The 7592-nt window shown below is 33.5% G+C and overlaps 1 long non-coding RNA gene across 1 annotated transcript; it reads left to right on the top strand.

The window, feature by feature from the left end:
• The first annotated feature begins 3417 nt into the window (after positions 1-3417).
• On the top strand, positions 3418-4725 carry LOC135150143 (uncharacterized). Its single transcript, XR_010288442.1, has 3 exons — positions 3418-3889; positions 4021-4082; positions 4355-4725. It is a non-coding gene; the product is annotated as an uncharacterized LOC135150143 (long non-coding RNA).
• Positions 4726-7592: the final 2867 nt, after the last annotated feature.

Here is a 7592-nt window from a genome sequence, read left to right as displayed (position 1 = left end):
ACTCACTTGATTACGGGCGACGCTGATCAGCAGAGCACCATGATACAGCATTTCGATTGCTACTCCCTCGGTGTTTATGATTCGGTATAAATTATTTTAATTTTCCTTTTAACAAAAATATAATGCTCAAACTTCAAATTTAGAAAAATAAAATTTCAAAAATAAGTTATAAAATTATATTACTATACATTTTAAAATATGTGTGAAATAATATAAAAAATGTGTTAACAAATAAAAGGGACGGCGAGAGAAGTATTTAATATATTTAATTTAATTATTTATAATCGGGTATGTTATTGTGAAAATTACTCATCAATAAAAATCTTCTTAATATTGTTGACGGAAACCCTCTGTCTATGTCACTTCTGTTTTGAGAGTCGAATTATGTTATAGGATTATAGCCGTCACTATGCATCTTTTGGATTTCCAACCCCTCATCATTTACGTCATCTTCGATCTCCCATCCTATCTTCTATATTTCAGATTTTCAATAAAATTCGAGTTCTAATTTTGTTCAGGTAAGATCTTGTCAAGTATTTTGTTATCAAGTTTCCTGGTCGTGTCATATTTTTGTGATCTTATATTTGAAAGTTTTGTGTGCTTTTGTACGGGTGTCAATAGTTTTTCTAATAAAGATTTATATGATACTTTGAGTGATCTATAAGACTCATGTCCATTCTGAGATGGTGGTGGATACCTATGACAACCCGGGTCAAATCCCGAGCCTTTTTCGAAAATCGGGTCAAGTCCCGAATTCCGAATCCGAAAATAAGCCGAAATAAACTGGCCCAACTGCAGCAACTTGGGTAATCCACAAGCCCACCACAGGCCCCCAAAAGATCATGATTTGTTGGTGCAATTGGTAGTAGTACTTATGCTTATAAACTGAACTAAAGTCTCCACACTTCTCGATGTGGGACTGGGGTGTTACAAACTCCCCCACTTAAATTCCTGACGTCCTCGTCAGGCCGAAACGGATAGCCCATAGGCCCAGATCGAACCCCTCTAGCCATTGTGGGATAATACCGGCTGGCTTCGTGTCCCCGCCTCCGGATATTTGTCCATTGCGGGATAATACCACCAGCCTTCGTGTCCCCACCTCCGGCAACTTGACGAATCAAGCTTTCGAGAACCTGGCTCTGATACCATATATGACAACCCGGGTCAAATCCCGAGCCTTTTTCGAAAATAGGGTCAAGTCCCGAATTCCGAATCCGAAAATAAGCCGAAATAAACTGGCCCAACTGCAGCAACTTGGGTAATCCACAAGCCCACCACAGGCCCCCAAAAGATCATGATTTGTTGGTGCAATTGGTAGTAGTACTTATGCTTATAAACTGAACTAAAGTCTCCACACTTCTCGATGTGGGACTGGGGTGTTACAAACTCCCCCACTTAAATTCCTGACGTCCTCGTCAGGCCGAAACGGATAGCCCATAGGCCCAGATCGAACCCCTCTAGCCATTGTGGGATAATACCGGCTGGCTTCGTGTCCCCGCCTCCGGATATTTGTCCATTGCGGGATAATACCACCAGCCTTCGTGTCCCCACCTCCGGCAACTTGACGAATCAAGCTTTCGAGAACCTGGCTCTGATACCATATATGACAACCCGGGTCAAATCCCGAGCCTTTTTCGAAAATCGGGTCAAGTCCCGAATTCCGAATCGGAAAATAAGCCGAAATAAACTGGCCCAACTGCAGCAACTTGGGTAATCCACAAGCCCACCACAGGCCCCCAAAAGATCATGATTTGTTGGTGCAATTGGTAGTAGTACTTATGCTTATAAACTGAACTAAAGTCTCCACACTTCTCGATGTGGGACTGGGGTGTTACAATACCGCAAGAGTTCACATTTCACAACAAAAATTTGTTCAGATTTTGAGGTATTTGTTACCCCAATATCAGTTAATGTAATTGATATATCTAAACACTGGATTACAAATGGTGTTTACGCGAAGGTTAATTACGATATTCGAAATGTCATTGTAATACTTTTTAGATTATAAATTTTGAATTTTTTATGTGTAAAAAAATCTACACACAAAATGACTATTTATTTATTTCGTTTTTTGTCTTACAATTAGGTTATAATTGATTGTTCGGGGGTTTGTACTAGGGTGTACACGGTTCGGGTTAGACGGGTTGACTGAATCTATTAACCCAACCCGGTTAAATTGGATTTTCAGAATTTTAACCAGACTTGAGCCATATGAATTTTTAACCCAAACCAGTTTGTAATACTTCGTTTTGTTCCGATTTGGATCGATTTGGTTGTGTTAGTAAATTATACAACTAGAACGGAAGTTTAAAGATCTTAAAATTTGAAAATAGTTCAGGAAAATATTATAATAGTTGATGCCAAATAGGTCTTCAGCATCCAATTTTTTATATTAAAAATTACTTTAACAATCTTGTCAAACACTACAAGAAATTGTGTATTTACCTACCAATAACTTACCTACCATTAAGTATTTGTAAGTAAAAAACTATATTTATTTACCAATGTAATATGTGTAGGTACTATTAGTAGGCAAATGGTAAAATTATAAGAACTAACTCAGATCAAGACCCACGTCTGGTCTTTGAAACTTCTTTTGGTTTGGGCGGGACAATTACCTTCCAAACAATTATTTGTTTGCTCCTAAATTTTCTGCGGGCTGCTGACCTGTAATTCAAATTATTGCCACATTATATAATTACTTAAATTGCTAACACAGTAATACTACTGTGTAGACATGTTGAATATGACACTCAAATAAAACTATCATCAGTCCTCGTCACTTCTTTCTTTAAAAAATCTTTTAATTGATAAAATTTATAACTGAAATATGTGAACATATAAACACATTTTTGTCCTGGGATAGTAGAATATCACTGATTCATAAAAATATAAACTATTAAATTGATAAAATTTGAGTTGTGACACTCGTTTAGATATGTAATGGGATGGTTTAAAGTTAGTATAAAATCTGATACTTTTTTTTCTTTTTTGTTTTGAAAAAACAAAATCAGATACTTTTTTTTCGATCAAATAAAATCAGATACTTTTAATCGTATCATGATTTAATTAAAGAAAATATAAAAAAATTATTACAGAGAACACATATCCACGTATATTATTCATTTGAAACGGCAAACATGAAGAAATTGGAGATACAAAGGAGAAAAAAGATTATTTAATTAATTATGTATGCAGAATATAAGTTTGCATTTATATTATGTCAAAAATGTAATAAGAAATAATAAATTAAAAAAATATAGATATAATGTTATTAGAGCAGGCGCAACATAGCCTATATTTAAGGGCAACTGTTAGGATAAGAATATGACATAGTCGCACAATGATAGGAAGGTGCGCAAGGTAACGGATAGACCTCAGTTCATTCCCACTAACATCTCCACGTCTAGCACTATCCCTATTTTACTGCCTAAAAGTGGCAATACAGAGTTATCAACACTTTCTTCTTAATATTTTAAAAAATTGAATGCTCATCTAAAGAACGTCTTCTTTAAAGTCCAAATTTCTTCTCCCGCAGCTTGGTTTGTAAGTACTGATTTTTCAGGATGTTTGATCCTAAATTCAGCAAATAGATCTGCCATTCTCTATAAAATCCTCTATAGAAGGTCTGTCTCATCTATAGATTCCGGTCTCTTGTATAACATTCTTGCGGTCTATTTTACGTTTTTCTTCATCTCTTTCAGTGACAAAAAGATATTCTATTAGTCATATTGATACTGAGATTAACATCTTGTTTCATAAGAATCTTGACAAGTCATCTTGGGCAGAAGACGACACTACTTATTATATATCGAGTAAAATTGGTACTCGATTGACTTTCAAATAATGCTACCAGTTTTGTTAGCAGTCTCAACTCTCAAGTGTCAACGTAAGTTTTTTTTAGATGTATTATGTTCATTCCAATTTTGTAATATAAGCTCAAATCGGAAACTACTTAGATTCTATATTTTGTATTCTCTCCTGGTGGACAGCTTGACTCATGCTATTGCTTATTTGCAGAAAATTAAAGGTGACATGCTCCAGTTTAAGAGGCACATGCTCTACTTTTTTCTTCTTTTACGGTGAGAGCTGCTTTCTGTTTATTTTGGATTATTAAAAATGCAGATGTATTTTATCATTTAATTATAGGAAGTTAATGTATTCTGTACTTGGCAACATACATTAAAGGATTATGTTTCTTTTACTACGGTAGCTACGCTAAGGGTAAGCCATCATATCCTCTCAATCTCTCTGTACGACATCATTTATTTGTATTTATTACTTTTTTATTGTTCTTTTTTATATAAATTTTTTTAACAAAATCATATTGCTATAACTAGTGAGTTTTGTTTAGGTGGAAGTACGGTTATGGAGAGCTGGGACAAGTTCAAGTACCGGGACAAGTTCAAGATTTTGAAGACAATTGCAAATAGTGATAATTTGTAATTTTTATTTTTCAATTAAAAAAAAAAGTCTTATGTAATACAAGTGACGATTTAGTTATTTATTTTTATAATTCTTTGATCAAGACAGTTCTTGTATGAGATGATCTCTTTTGTATTGTAATGATTCTTTTTTTTGCTCATTCAAAACAATTAATAAAATCAGTTTATAATTTATTTGTTTGATATTTTTATATATAAATAAATAAATTAATTGTATAATGCCATGTGGCAAACTTTAGATGGCCATGAGCAACAGTTTTGAATAATTATTTGGACTAAATTTAGAGTGCCACGTGGACCAATCACTAGGTGTAATCTAGACCAATCAAAATGTGCCACGTGGACTAATCACTAGGTGCCATGTGGACCAATTAAAAGATGACGTATGGATGCCAAGTGGACCATCACTGCCATGTAGACTGATGACACGTCAGATGATGACTCAACCATTTTCATTTCATAAAACGGGGTCCACCCAAATTTACCTACTAATATATGTATTTGTAAGTAAAGACTCTTTCTCCACGAACTTTTACTTACCAATCGTTACCAATATAATATTGGTAGGTAAAACTTTTTATCTACACATGTATCATCTTTACCTACACTTAAAAATGGTAGGTAAATGTCAAATTTCTTGTAGTGAAAGACATAAATTGAATTCAATTAAAAAAAATAAGTGGTAACAAATAATGAACAAATATATTCATGAATTTAATCTCACATTCTCATTCATGTTTGTTTGCTACTTAAATAGATAAATTTAAGGTCATTAAAATATTTACGTAACAAATAAACAATATCCATGTTTGTGTGCTCCTAAACAAACATAATAATGAACTAGGCTAATATGTGATGGGATGGATAAATTCAATATGTTCTCATATTTTTCAATCGGGTTGGGTTGGGTTGGGTTGTATCGATTTATAAAATCCGAAACCCATGTTCAACCCAACTAAATCGGGTTAACACTTTTTCGATCTAATTATTTACCACAAGTTAAATATTTTCGGATTGAATCGGACAAATATGATCGGTTTGAATCAGATTGGTCGGTTTCACACCCGTGTGGCGTGTACACCCCTAGTTTGTACCGACTGCTTTCTGATACTTGTTTTGATTATCATTTTGTGGTAATGAAATCATTTTTTTGTAAAAAAAAAATATTGTCGACCGGACAATTGACAGATAGAGATGGAATTTTTCAGAATACCAATATCGTGAAAAAAAATTAAAACAATTTGCTTTGAATCGTGATACTAACAATATTTTAAAGAATTTATTTGTCCCGACAATTTCACAAAAGATTATTAGTTAAACAATTACTATAAAATATGATAAAGCATGAAAGATGACAATGATAATGCATGATGGCAGCGCTAAGTGCACGGACTACTCACTAATTACGGCTCTAATTCGAGTCTGGTAAGTCGAGCCGACTGGTTTAGTTAATCGATTATAAATCTTTGTCTGAACTCGGCTTTTAAACTTTCACGAGTCGAGTCAAATTTGCTCGTTTAACTAAACGAATCGGTTTTAACGAGTCAAGCGAGCCGGCTCGTATAATTTTACACTTAATCAAGCATAAAACTTTACCCAAACTCGACTCGTCTAATTTTACGAGTCGAGTCGAGCCGGCTCGTTTAAACAAGTCGGAACTTTTGTCCAAATTCGACTCGTTTAGCGCGCCGAACTTAGTTAAACAAGGTCGAGACGGACTCGTACCCAACGAAAAGTCACTTTCAACTAGTGTCGTAAAGAGATTAGTTTTATACGACAATTTATTTTATAATCATAAAATTCGGGTGAGCCATATGAATAAAACTTGTTAAAATAATCGAGGTGGCGGAGACCCGTCGGTGTTATTTTGTTAAAGCAGCTAATGTATATGATCTAAAAGTATTTATGAAAATGAAGAACAAACAGATGGAGTTAAACATATATTTTTCGCAAACATGGTATTCATATATTTTTCATACTCATGCACAGGATATAATAAAATATGATATTAATATTATTATAATTATAAAACGAATCTAGAGTCCGTGATTTATGAATATACTACTAAAAAAATATTGCAAGTAGTTGAGAAAGTTGGTACGTGCGTGGAAGTTTCTAAATTAGCCACGTGCCTAAATTTATTAAGCTAATCATTTTTGAACTGAGGCGGCCCGTCAGTATTATTTATTTGCACTATGTTTTTTTCTATAAATTATTGCACTACGTTGATTGTGTACTCATTATTTAAATATCTTAGCCATTTTGTATTATATAATATTTAAAAAATATATAATCTATACTTAAATACTCCATTTTTTTGTACATTCTATAGAACTTGGACCATATATAACTATTATTATTGGATACAGAATTTGGGTAAACTGAAAAAATGCAAAAGAAAAAGTTATAACTGTTTGTTTAAGACTGTAAAACTTATCCTGACAAAAGAAAAGGACGGTAAAACTTATCAACACTGGTACGTGAGATAATTATTATTGTAGGATAAATATAATGGTGTAAATATTCAATTATGACTGATACAAATTGGTTGCTAACTCATAAATGCGTAAACTACAATTTTGCTGGTGCGGTGGCTATAGGCCTCGTTGCAAGTTGCTTGAGCCATGAGACCTAGTCAAAACACGTGTGATATATATAAGAATGGTGTTGTATTGTTATACTCTATCGGTCCCACTTGTATATAGTACTACGATTTAGGAGCCGTTTGGATGAGTTTAAAATAAATGTTTATTGCTTAAAATAAATAAGCGGAGTAGAAGTTAAAAACAAGATAAGACTTATGAGTGATTAAAGTGCTTGGGAATAAGCAGAAGCTCTGAGACAAAAGCTAGTATTCCTAACTTTTTATAAGTGCGTCTTGACTTATTACACAAACGGTACGAATAAGTGCTCATAACTTATAATCCCGAAAACTGAACTTATAACTGTTCACCAAACACCCACTTAGTATATGTATAATAGTGAAAAGAGAAAGAAAAATTGGTAGAGTAATGGGACTTATTAATTTTTAATGTATAAAACGAAACAGTGAACTAAAATTAGTGTGAAAAGAGAAAAATGAGAAAATGATGGGATTATTGATTATTTTTCGTAAATTTTGGAATGCAAAAAATTAGATAGGCCACC

The sequence above is a fragment of the Daucus carota genome, chromosome 2 (assembly GCF_001625215.2).
Source record: "Daucus carota subsp. sativus chromosome 2, DH1 v3.0, whole genome shotgun sequence".
NCBI lineage: Eukaryota > Viridiplantae > Streptophyta > Magnoliopsida > Apiales > Apiaceae > Daucus > Daucus carota.
Note: the sequence above shows the minus strand (reverse complement) of the source record. Positions and strands in the feature narration are given on the sequence as shown.